This window comes from Triturus cristatus, chromosome 9 (assembly GCF_964204655.1).
Source record: "Triturus cristatus chromosome 9, aTriCri1.1, whole genome shotgun sequence".
NCBI lineage: Eukaryota > Metazoa > Chordata > Amphibia > Caudata > Salamandridae > Triturus > Triturus cristatus.
In genome coordinates this window covers 1181180263-1181193898 of record NC_140592.1, presented here as the reverse complement: position 1 = coordinate 1181193898, position 13636 = coordinate 1181180263, and the positions used below count along the sequence as shown (strand labels likewise).

Below are 13636 nucleotides of genomic sequence, written 5' to 3'. Positions count from 1 at the left end.
ACTTGGGTGTTAAAAAAGGATACCCACCCCCCCATAATTTTTGCTGTCTCCTGTTTTTTGAATGCAATATGGCACATACGGAGGAAATTGATTACTGAACCCAGTGCTGTGCACGAGTTTCTTGCTCTAAATTAATATAACGCTCAATAATGAATTTCAAGTTTAATCCTTGTTTTAATCGATGTATAGTATTGTATGTATATGTAAAGTTGTATATGTAATGTATTTTAAATGCTTTTTTATTCATTAATTTAAATTTTGTATTACATGTTTTTTATGAACTTTTATGGTCCTTGGTGGCCGAAATAAAGTTATCGAACGAACGAAATTCCTGGCAGTACATAGAAAACGAAACACTGAACAGTATAAACTACTAAGGTTTTGAGCGATTTGGCGTGCAATCGTAATTGAACAATCAAGTTTATCAAGAAGCCTAACACATTCTGGCACTTCAAGTTTAACTGGTAGAGCAAGAGCTGATATTTGTCTATTAAGATTGCCCGGTTGTTTTTAGCAAATGTATATTGAGAATATTCTGAATGTGGTTAAAATCAACTTATTGCACTTTTCCGCACTTTACCCACAGACACTAAGACGGGTGGCCCCCAGGAGATAAAGCATATTAGGACTTCAATCCAAGTTGACTGCTGTGGACTTTTATACTTATTTTGAACATTTTATTTTAGTTTGTGCATCTGTGGTCTCAAGCAGTATTCACATAGGTGGTTATAGTTTGTTCATTTGTGGTCAAATGCAGTCAATACTCTGTTTCAATTGCATTTATAAAACTTCTGAAGCAACGGAAATGTTGTTACGTCTAAAACAATGAGGAGGCCATGAATGTCCTTATGGCTGTAATGGAAGCTGATACTCTTTTGCTCAGGATCAAAATTTGACGGGGAAAAATAAGTGTGGTTCCCCAAAAATAAGTGCCGGTGGAGTCCCCTGCAGCAACTGACTCAAATTAAGCACTGCGAAGCCCCGTTGGGTCAGTTGACAGAAAGCTTCCTCCAGTGGACCAACGGAGTAGGGGCCATCAGAGGAAACGACATTACAACACCTGCCCAATTTTGGGGAAAACCTGGCATTAAGGGATAGAAAAAACTAAAAATTACCTACACCCCCTGGAAGAAAACGTCCAAAATGTAGAGGTCATTAATTTTTTTGTATTTTAAAATCAGACTCCCTCTTTGGGAGATTTTTTATGACAAAGAAAAAAAATGATAACAGTTTGGTGGACAGAAATCCAGTGGGGTGGCTAGGGAGGGGTGGGGGGAAAGATTCCCCCACACCCACCCACGCGCCCCTCAATTCCTCAATGCGTTTGCAGCAGAGCGGCAAACGTAGAAAGCTCGACAGCACTCCCCCTTTCACTGCGCTCGCCACGGGGCGGCAAACGCAGGGACAGCCACGGGCGGCCAGAGGGCTACCTATGCTACTGCAGCCATCAAAACTGACAGTGGCCATCCACCGAACTTTTTGTACCTTGAAGAGAACTGCCTTAACAGCAGTACCTTGAGGCACAGAGATGACCGCTTGGCCAGTGGTCTCTAAATTTGGAAGAGGGTAGCCCGTCAGGTTATGTCCCCTGCCACCCTGACGGACAGAGTGCGTCCATCCAACTCTAAATCAGGGTGGTATCTTCCATCTCCCATCGCTGGCAGAAACCATCCTCGATATTTCAATGAGGTGGGATGGGTTTACCCTTAAAAGTGCAATGTATTTAAATGAGCCTCTACATACACTTTAACATTAACAATTCAGCGCGGCTGAGACTTCAGGGATGGATATTCAGCGGTAGACGCACTGGAGATGCTTCAGAATAAAAAACATGGCTTCAATATTTTTCACGCAGCGAGGACAGCGCTCAGTGGCTTCCGCTTTATCTTAAAACGCTGCATTCTTCCAATCTGCTGTTTCCCCCTGTGTGTAATGTATGTGTTTGCAAGCACCCGTGGTGCTAAAATACAGGCAACAAAAACACGAAGGAGCCATTTTTCAAATGATTCATCATTCTGAATAAATAGGCCGGGGCTGCTGAACAAAATTAGTTTGCCAGATAACAGAGAGGCTCAATGGCTGCTGACTTCCAGCAGATTTATGAGAAGCGGCGTCTGGCAATTACCGTGGGCCCCTACTGACTCCAGGCCCCGCCCCCTGCCTGCTCCCTGCATAGGAATGACACTGTCTCGAAGAAGGATGGCCGACCCGGAAGGACTGCTGCATTCAAGCTGGCCCCGCCTAAATTCTCATTGACAGCTTCTTGCTGGCCCCGCCTAAATTCTGATTGACAGCTTCTTTGGTGGAAACTTGACGGTAATTAATTATTAACCCTCGGGTCCACAGAGTCTACCATGTTATTTAGCACTTCAAACAATTGTGTTAGAGGTTACCGAGCAGTGCCGGAGCGGAGGCAGTTTTATGAACGGCTATATTTTATTTTGCTTGATGTTCTAAATAATGAAATTGGCACTGGTGCTTAAAGTGACACGTCTCCCAGTTACAGATATATAACAGTATGTATGTATGTATCTATGTATGTTCAGTTCAGTTCATAGTCTTTATTTCGATCACACAGATTATAAAAGACATTTACAATGTTATATTAAAAAATCACGGTAAAAAGCATTTTGTTACAGTTAGAACATTCACTTTAAGCTCATCACTTGTCATTATACAAATAGTGTAAAAAGTGGAGTTAATATGGGATCATAAACAGTTGAACAATTATCAATAAAATGACAACTCATAAAACCCCTAAAAAAAGTTGAAAAAGTAAAAGAAGCTGGTACACCGACCAATAAAACTGGGGGAGGGGTACATGTGCAAATCTATGTGACCAGGGCTATATAAAACAGGAGTTTGTATGCAAGATTGGGACACTGTTTACACAGCAATGAAACAATTTACCGATTCATATTGTTTGTCCAACTTTGGCCAATTAGTTCTCAAGGGCTGTCATGACTATACCAACATCTTTTTACCGGGAGCTACTTCTTCGGGTTGCCACCAGCGTCTTTAGCAGTTTAGCTCGTATTCACCACATCCAACCTAGATATTTGGCAACGGAAATCGCACAGAGCTCATTGGTATTTAACATCATGATTCTTAGCGCTGTGGTACTAGACCTTATGCCAAATGTGTTGTATAAGGGTTTGAGCCATTTGTTCAGAGAAGCCTTGTATGCCGGACAAGCAAAAAGGATATGTGGGATTGTCTCCTCCTGCTCTGTGCAGAGATGGCATTTGTTGTCTTTGGCATTGTGCCATTTATGAGTAAAAGATTTTACAGGCAGTGAACCAACCCGGAATTGAAATAATAATCTCCTTTCACGAGGCTTAGTTATAACATCCCAGTAAAGCTCATACATTGGACGGCTCTATAAAGGTTACAGTTAATATAGTGTTCTCAATGGTACGTGAACTACTTGTGATGACCATGGACCAATAAAGCTCCTTTAAATCGCTTTTGGTTGGGATCCGATGGCCTTCTGGATCTTCCCACAAGTGGCTCAAGCCCATATTAACCAAAGTACTCTTCACCTTTTGTAGCCAGGTTTTCTTGCACGATGTATCAGAATCTCTAACATCCTTTAATGCTTTTGCAAAGTCTGCGCCAGAATGCTATTGGTCGGAACCTTGCTGTCTCGTCCAGATGGTTACATCGTAGGTCGTAGAAAAGTGGCTTTAGTGGAGTGTTTTGCGAAAGGCCTGTGAGGCCTCTTACGAATTTATTCTGGGCTAAGACTAATGGTGTCAGATTGTCGAAGCCCCAAAGTTCTGCTCCATATAATGTCGAGGCCATAACTTTGGTATTGTAAATCTACAACGCTGGGCTATTGGGCTTAGTTTGTGAGGACTTATGTTCTCTCAGCAATGCTCCAGCTAGTTGGTGATGCTTTAGGGCCATGATCTCAATCTGGGGTTTCCAATTTAGTTTTCTCCCAAGGGTAATCCCTATGAATTTAAACACATCTGTCTGTTTGAGATTTTCCTTGTTGAGGTGTTCCCTGCCCTTTATTGCTCTATGTTTATGGAGGACCATGAATTTTGTTTTATTTGCGTTTATCCTTACAGAAGACTTCAAAGCGCGTCCGCACTCTCTGCAGCCCACTTCGTGTTTTTGAGATGACAAGCGTTCCGCCGCAGCGCTGGGGGGTGCGGGGGGGCAGCTCGGTGGCGCGGTGCTCATGACGGAGCCACTCCGTCATGAGCCACGGTTGGGCTGTGCTCTAGACGGAGTGGTTCCGTCATGACTCCGCCCACGGCGCTAATCGCCCGTACAGGTGGGGAATTAGCGCCGCGTGGGCGGCGCGGCCGCCAACGTCCGCAGCATGACGGAACCACTCCGTCATGAGCACACGGCAACCGTGGCTCATGACGGCGTGGTTCCGTCATGAGCACGGAACGAGTTAATTAGCACAAATCAGTTTGCCAAAAGTCAAATGTCCAGGAGGGGTAATGAACAAACTTTATGTCCGGCCAAGAAGACCTTTTCAAACACCGTTAGTGAGACAAGCAAAATTTGACCATGAGCCGGCAGGGAGCCAGACAGTGAAATTACAGTACCTTTAAGGATAGTGCGTGGCTCCTCGCTCAGCTAATCAGGGCCAGATGAAATGAGGGTGGCCCTGCACTACCTCTTCCTGTCAATGATGGGCAAGGACCAGCCCCTCCTTGGCCCGTGCTTTGCCAGGGAACGGCCGGCGCGTGTCCCGCAATGCGGGTGTGCATTGGCGCTTTGTAGCCCTTGAGGCCCCTCCTCCAGGACAGGCAAGTAAGGGAGCGTCTGTTGGGTGAGATGAAAAATAGTTAATGACCCCATCTAGAAATATTGAAAATAATGTTGGGGCCATAAAACACCCTTGGCAGACCCCTTTAGATACGGGAAACCGATCTGTAATGTTGCCCTGTGAACCCCAGCACACTTGGGCGTAGTTGGCCTTGTGTAATCTCACAATGATGGATAGTAGGTCAAGTGGCATCCCTAAATGTTTTAGGACCACCCACAGTTTGTTACGGGGAACTATATAGAAAGGGGACTTGAGGTCCACAAAGACGGCGTAAATGTTGCCTCCTGCTAACATAACAACCCGCCAATAGATTAAGATGAAGTGGAAAACCTGATCAATGGTACTCACATGAGCACGAAATCCTGCCTGAAACGGAGTTAATATATCATTTTCTGCAATCCAGTTTAGAATTCTACTCAGCACAAACCTTGCCATTATCTTTTGTATTGAGTCTATGAGACTGATTGGCCTGTAGTAGCTAGGACTGGATCGATCTCCCTTTTTGTGACTGGGTAGTATTTTTGCACAACGCCAGGATTTGGGTATTGAGGCTCCGCTAGCGATTGCATTTGCTAGTTGCTGTATGTACCTTTGCCAGATATCGCTATCGTACAGTAATAGGCCGGCCGGTATACTATCAGGACCCAGAGCTCTTCCTCATGGTACTGCTCCTAATGCCGATGCAACCTCCCCAATATCAAATGTCAGGACCGGATCAGATTGAGGAACTTGAAACTGTTCGTCTATCCCTCCTCTTCTTCTGCAGCAAATTGTGCCTCAAAGAATGTGATCCATTATTCTGGTGCTACTTGGTTTTGTGGTGTTGGCACCTGTCCTCCACTACCCCATTTGACCAGTTGCCAGAACTTTTGGGGTTTTTTCTCTTTACTAGCCTGCTAGAGATCGTGCCATCTAAGCTCGTCCAAGTCTTTCTTGGCTTTTAACTGAGTGGCTCTATAACTCTTTCATGCTTGTTTAATTTTACCCATGTCCTTTGATTTTATAGCTAAGGCCAGAGACCTGTAGGCTTCTCTGCACGACTTGTTATACCAGTTAGCATGGATTATGTTGTCCTTGCTTTGCTGTCTATGGGATTTTAAAAAGTAGGTCTTTATTTTGCCAAATAAGTCTTCATGGGTTCGATTTATAGTCTTGTTTAATTTGGTCTGTGTGGTAGCAGATTGAAGAACTGCTAAGGTGTTAACAACATCTGCCCTTATTGAAGCAAGCAATTGTTCGTTTCCCAAGATTCTATCCCATTTGACCCGCCTCATATCGTTACAGATCAGGGCATTTTCTGTTGTACACTGAGCTGCCTGTTGCTGAGCCATTACAAAGCCTGGGGCTGACATCTTAAGTATGAGAGGGTTATGGCCGCTTTCTACTCTCTCTTTTATCTCCATATCGATTAGGAGCAATCAGTGTTTTATGTTAATAAGGAAATAGTAGATACGACTCCTTCTCTGGCTGTTACAAAATGTATGGGAGCCTGTTCTATCTGAGGGAGCTCTGCCGTTGACTTCCCTGATGCCCCGCTCCATTCACAGTGCTGTAAGTTGTAGAGCATTCTCCGTCCATTTCTTAATCGGGGGCAGCTCTAACAAGGGAATGTTCCACTGTGCATCTTCCTCTTCACTGAGGTTACTATCATCTTGGTCAAAGGTGCTCAAAGGTGGTGTTAAAGTCACCTACTATTACAAAGTTACATAGTCCGCTACAACTATACAGGAGGTCATCTAAAGGTGAGGCTGTGTTTGACTGTCTACCACCTGCAAGACCCCTAGCGTACCATTGAATACCATTATTTGAGAATGCGGATTAGATCGTAGGCGAATAGCCATTATATTGGGATTATCGATGTAAGCTTCCTAAAACCTATAACAGGGACTCTGTCTAACCCAGATTGTTAAACCACCTAATGGTTTACCCCTCTGACTGCTGGTTGCAGGTTTATAAAAGTTAAGGTAACCGCAGTGATAAATTGGATTAATAGACCATGTTTCCTGGAACATACAAATATCCTGGGCCTAAATTAATGCTGACCATTCTAAAAAGTGTGTTTTGGACTGTAAACCCTTATGGTTCCATGAAACATATGCAAGCCGGGCTGGTTCCTGCAAACGTGAGGCGCAAGGTGCATCACCAAGGGTGTATCTCTTTGTTCCAGTAACCATAGGGTCCATGTCCTGTTCAGGGATACTGCTGATAGGGGGGGATGACAGACAACCTGGGGCTTCGCCACCCAAATGTATAACTTCTTTTGGGTGGGGGGTGTTCTATAACCTTCAATGAATCTGATGTAAAGTGGAACCCTCTGTGCATTATTGATCGGTATTGCAAGTTCTCAAATTGGTTAGTGGATCTGGGGGATTGCACTTCATCCTAATTTTTGTTTGGTTCAGATGTGAGGTCCTAATATCAAAGGCTAGTAGATTGTCTACCAAATCAGTGTTGGCTAATGTTAAGCAAACGTAATCCAGCTCCATACCAGATGCTGAGGATCTTTTGGCTGAGAGTATATCTTCCCTAATAGTTGATCTACACTTCCTCATGTGCCTTAACCATTGTGTGCATTTATTTATAAGGGAATGTTCATCTTCGTTAATTAAGCTGGAAGTTAGTTTGGGGATATTGTTTAAGAAGATTTGACGGTTTGAATTATACACCATTGACCTCTTGTTACTAAAGTGTGCTCCCTGTGCCATTTGTCCGACCAGATGATTTATTCTTGGAAGAGTTGAATTGGCGACTCCAGCCTCTATGCGCTGGGACCCTAAGCCACGCAACCTGTCCTGATTACAATGAGAATGTGATTAAATGTAGGCCCTTCTTTTTTGTTGGGGGGACACACTTCCCTGTGTTGCTGAGAATCTGCTGAGTTGTTAAATGAGGCCCTACTATTGACAACTAAGTTGCCATTATGCTGTTCTTTGAGTTTGGACTCTTGGGGCGTGAACAATCTATCCTTTACGCGGGGGGGAGTCTTGAGTCAGTTGTTTTATGGAGTCCGTTAACATAACAACTATTACTTTAAGAGCACAGACCTCCTCGGTTAGTTTGCTGGTCTGTGCTTTTAGGTCCACAATTTGACCAATAAACTGGTTGGAATGCTGATTCGTGCAACCCTGCTGGAGTACTGGTGCAAGTTTTGCGTCACCTAACCCGTCTGAAAACTGTTGGTCTAGTACATGGTCATTCAGATCGATAAGGGGGGCAAATCTGTTTGTGCACATAGGTGTGGGCTCATCCTGACTTAGATGGTATGTAGAGGAGCTTTGGGATGGCGAATGAACACTTACAATATGAGTGGTTTCTCCTTGCTTAGTGGGTGGAGGTCCCTTCGATGGCAGTCTTCTGGACCTTTTCAAACACCGTTAGTGAGACAAGCAAAATTTGACCATGAGCCGGCAGGGAGCCTGACCGTGAAATTACAGTACCTTTAAGGATATTGCGTGGCTCCTCGCTCAGCTAATCAGGGCCAGATGAAATGAGGGTGGCCCTGCACTACCTCTTCCTGTCAATGATGGGCAAGGACCGGCCCCTCCTTGGCCCGTTCTTTGCCAGGGAACGGCCGGCACATGTCCCGCAATGCGGGTGTGCGTTGGCGCTTTGTAGCCCTTGAGGCCCCTCCTCCATGGCAGGCAAAGAGACTTCGGGGCTAGGAGTCCCCCACAGTGCAGGTCATGGTGTTTGGCGGCTCGTCTCGGTCGGGGTTTGTGTTGGTGCTTTGTAGTGCTTGAGCCCCCTCCTCCAGGGCAGGCAAAGAGACTTCTGGGGCTTTTAGTCCCCCACAGTGCAGGTCATGATGTTTGGCGGCTCATCCCGCGTCGCGGGTGTGTGTTGCTGCTTTGTAGCGCTTGAGGCCCCTCCTCCTGGGCAGTACAAAAGGGGGTGGTGATGGACGGAGCATCAGAACCAATCAAACACTCACACCCAGTCAACAGATCTGGGTTTGATCCATCACCGTTCTTTAGCCCACTCTGCCACCCCAGTTCAGACATGGCCATATGCAAATCAGTCTGACCCTGTGCATCATGGGAACAGTCCAGCCCGAACTGCCAAGCCATGCCTTCCCTGGACCGGAAACAAGCTTTCTAGGACCGGTTTCTGGCATTTCAGCCGTCTTCAGCCAGGCTTGCTTGAATCCAGTGGCAAAGTGAGCAAGGGACTCACGTCTGAGCATACCCTGCCAACTTATGGCGAACAATGCGGTACAAAAGGGGGTGGTGATGGACGGAGCATCAGAACCAATCAAACACTCACACCCAGTCAACAGATCTGGGTTTGATCCATCACCGTTCTTTAGCCCACTCTGCCACCCCAGTTCAGACATGGCCATATGCAAATCAGTCTGACCCTGTGCATCATGGGAACAGTCCAGCCCGAACTGCCAAGCCATGCCTTCCCTGGACTGGAAACAAGCTTTCTAGGACCGGTTTCTGGCATTTCAGCCGTCGTCAGCCAGGCTTGCTTGAATCCAGTGGCAAAGTGAGCAAGGGACTCACGTCTGAGCATACCCTGCCAACTTATGGCGAACAAAGCGGTACAAAAGGGGGTGGTGATGGACGGAGCATCAGAACCAATCAAACACTCACACCCAGTCAACAGATCTCAAGCGCTACAAACTGCCAACGCACACCTGCGACGCGGGACGAGCCGCCAAACACCGTAACCTGCACTCTGGGGGACTCCTAGCCCCAGCAGTCTCTTTGCCTTCCCTGGAGGAGGGGCCTCAAGCGCTAAAAAGCGCCAATGCACACCGGGACGCGGGACGAGCCGCCAAACACCTTGAACTGCACTGTGGGGGACTCCATGAAACAGAAGTCTCTTTGCCTGCCCAGGAGGAGGCGGTACAAAAGGGGGTGGTGATGGATGGAACATCAGAATCAATCAAACACTCACACCCAGTCAACAGATCTGGGTTTGATCCATCACTGTTCTTTAGCCCACTCTGCCACCCCAGTTCAGACATGGCCATATGCAAATCAGTCTGACCCTGTGCCTCATGGGAACAGTCCAGCCCGAACTGCCAAGCCATGCCTTCCCTGGACCGGAAACAAGCTTCCTAGGACCGGTTTCTGGCATTTCAGCCGTCTTCAGCCAGGCTTGATTGAATCCAGTGGCAAAGTGAGCAAGGGACTCACGTCTGAGCATACCCTGCCAACTTATGGCGAACAAAGCGGTACAAAAGGGGGTGGTGATGGACGGAGCATCAGAACCAATCAAACACTCACACCCAGTCAACAGATCTGGGTTTGATCCATCACCGTTCCTTAGCCCACTCTGCCACCCCAGTTCAGACATGGCCATATGCAAATCAGTCTGACCCTGTGCCTCAAGGGAACAGTCCAGCCCGAACTGCCAAGCCATGCCTTCCCTGGACCGGAAACAAGCTTCCTAGGACCGGTTTCTGGCATTTCAGCCGTCTTCAGCCAGGCTTGCTTGAATCCAGTGGCAAAGTGAGCAAGGGACTCACGTCTGAACATACCCTGCCAACTTATGGCGAACAAAGCGGTACAAAAGGGGGTGGTGATGGACGGAGCATCAGAACCAATCAAACACTCACACCCAGTCAACAGGTCTGGGTTTGATCCATCACCGTTCTTTAGCCCACTCTGCCACCCCAGTTCAGACATGGCCATATGCAAATCAGTCTGACCCTGTGCCTCATGGGAACAGTCCAGCCCGAACTACCAAGCCATGCCTTCCCTGGACCGGAAACAAGCTTCCTAGGACCGGTTTCTGGCATTTCAGCCGTCTTCAGCCCGGCTTGCTTGAATCCAGTGGCAAAGTGAGCAAGGGACTCACGTCTGAGCATACCCTGCCAACTTATGGCGAACAAAGCGGTACAAAAGGGGGTGGTGATGGACGGAGCATCAGATCCTATCAAACACTCACACCCAGTCAACAGATCTGGGTTTGATCCATCACCGTTCTTTAGCCCACTCTGCCACCCCAGTTCAGACATGGCCATATGCAAATCAGTCTGACCCTGTGCCTCATGGGAACAGTCCAGCCCGAACTGCCAAGCCAGTCCGGGCAGAGTGGATTAAAGAACGGTGATGGATCAAACCCGCAGGCAAAGAGACTTCTGTGGCTTGGAGTCCCCACAGTGCAGGTTGAAGTGTTTGGCAGCTCCTCCCGCGTCCCGCGTAGCGGGTGTGCATTGGTGCTTTGTAGCACTTGAGGCCCCTCCTCCAGGGCAGGCAAAGAGACTTCTGGGGCTTGGAGTCCCCCACAGTGCAGGTTATGGTGTTTGGCGGCCTGTCTATGTATGTATGCATGTGGTATGTCTAGAGCAGGGTTTTCCAAAATCGGTCCTGGAATGCCTCATCCATGCCAGATTTTTAAGATTACTACATTTATCTAACTGGGGATATGCTAAAAATCAGGTATGGATCCAGCCCTCCAAGACTGAGGTGCTTATTTACAAGCCCCTTGTGTTGCCTGTATGTCACTCCTTCCCATATTAAAATAAAATAAGCTAATAATCGTTGAAAGTGGTGGGGCAAATCATCAGTCCAAATTACATGAAGAGAGGGCGCAGAGTGAGCAAACACAATATCCTAAAGTCGGTTTGAGGCGATTCTACCTCTGAAAACTTTTCGAAAAAATTGGCTAAATAGTGCAATTTACAGCTCAATTTTCACATAATAACTAAATGATGAACTTATAAAATTACATGTAAAGTTTTCCCCTGCTTCACTTTTATTTTTAGAATGCCATATTCTCCTACGGATTAATTTCTCACATTTTCATGTTCTCACACCTTCAGGAAACATACCCTTTCCTGGAGTACTTAACAACACTATTGCAAAATACATCTATGCCAGTGGCAGAAATGGACTTTGCAAAAAATATAAAGTAAAACTAGTTCCTGGTGTCACACAGATGCCCTAGGTGTATAGCACAAGAAGCTGATCTAATGCATGTGTGAAGGGGGAGGTACAAGCCTAAATGTTTGATGGAAGGGGGTGACCTTTGTAGCGGAAAGGGTGGTAAGATGGACAATACTCAGAAATCCAGAAGCAGGGCTGCTGGTATTGATGTCTAGGAGTAAGAAATCCAGAGTGGAAGCTAGATTTATCGATCAGGTGGGGGAAGCAGAAGGCACAGCTATGCTTCGGGAGCTGCCAGTGGAAAAAGCGTCAGCCTGAGCAGCAAGCTGGGACCATACGGGGCAGACCTTGTAGAACAAGAATTATGAGAGGCCTCCATGAGATAGAGTAGGCGGGAGATGTATGCAGCAGAGATTGAAATGGGGTTCTGGATGTGAAACATTATAGGACTGTAGGTGGGAATCCCCTACCTAATGTGTATTGTGTCCGCCCCGCCACCCCTAGAATTTATTTAATAAATGAGCTCCTATTATGAACTCAGCCCCCCACCGGGCTCGTCAATAAATGTATACATGCAGACTAAGTGGAAGGAAGGGGTGTTATGTGACTGCTATGGATCTGAGGTTGAGCATCTAAATCCAGACCTCGCTGAAATACTATACATTAGTACTTACACTAATATAATACTGAATGAAAATAGGGAGATTATTTGGACTGTGTTAGCATCAATCCTATGTTGTTAAAGTTGTTGGAAAGCAAATGCACACTTAGATAACCGAAAGAAACAACATTTTTTAAATATATATATATTTAAAAGTGGTATTCTTTTAATTCAAAAATAGTTATTTTGACAGAATAAATTGCTGATCTAAAAGCTGCACCAGTTAGACTACATTGGTAGGCCTGAAGCCATGTTTTCCTGTGTCACGCTAGTGGATGGCCCAATAGGTGTTGCAGATCTCAAATGACATTTAACTTTCCATTCCATTGGTGTATTTTCCTGCACGATATACTATGCACTTAGAGGTAAATAAATATGCCAATTGGGGATTATCCAATTTAACAATGTTTTAGGTGTCAGAGCACATACACTGGGGACTGGACAGCAGTGCCCCAGTGGGAAGAGTTTGAAAAGCAGCAATACCATCTGTACAAAAATGGAAGGTGATTGCACAAAAAAGAAGATTTTTCTCATAGTTGGTAACCCCTTTTACTGAGTCAGGATTTCCAGCATACACAATGGACCTACCTGTTATCAACAAAGAGCATTTTCTGCAGTACATTCTTTCCAAATATTAATAAATGAAATATCATTTCCCGATGACTTGACAACCTCTGCAAATTTCATATCACTTAAGACGTTTCCCAGAAGCATCTGTGCAGTTAGTGGAACCCCAATACTTATAATAGTGGTCACCAGTCAAGCAAGGCAAGATAAACGAAAGTGCAGCATCAAGGTCTTGTCCTAATACATCAGAAGATTCAGCAATATATTTTTATACTTTGGGGAATCATCATGCTATGTTGAGTTGTTTGGTCAAATCAAGATGTGATTCAAGAACAATTCATGATTGGGATTTCATATTTTTTTTTTAAAAAAGTGTTTAAAGAATCTGCATTGATAATACAGCATGCCCCTCCTTCTACTGGTATGAGATAACCTTACTAGCGCCAGGGTTCTGATGAGCCACGATTGATGCACTGGGTTTTCCCACATTTCTACCTCGTGGCTGGAGAAGGGCAGTTTCTTAAGGGCTGTGTAAGCCCAGCTTCCCCTGCAGGTCGCACATCCATCTGAAACACCCCTGTGGTTCTCTCTCGGCAATAGGCGTAACCAGTGGCGTAACGAAAGTTTAAGGGCCCCCCCTGCAATGTACTCGGAGGGCCCCGTTCCGGATTTAATCTGGAGCGCTCAGCCCTGAGTACTGTGCTGAGGGGGCCCCTTGAATCTCGGGCCCCCCCCCGCACTGCGGGAGATGCGGGGGCCTGTGTTCCGCCCCTGGGC

The 13636-nt window shown here is 46.1% G+C and overlaps 1 long non-coding RNA gene across 1 annotated transcript in view; it reads left to right on the top strand.

Annotated features, from left to right (window-relative positions):
- Window positions 1-2187: 2187 nt before the first annotated feature.
- LOC146799587 (uncharacterized) overlaps window positions 2188-13636 on the top strand; it is a 69003-nt gene continuing 57554 nt past the window's right edge. The window contains exon 1 of the long non-coding RNA XR_014969286.1: window positions 2188-2316. This is a non-coding gene — a long non-coding RNA (uncharacterized LOC146799587). The remainder of the gene's footprint in view (window positions 2317-13636) is intronic.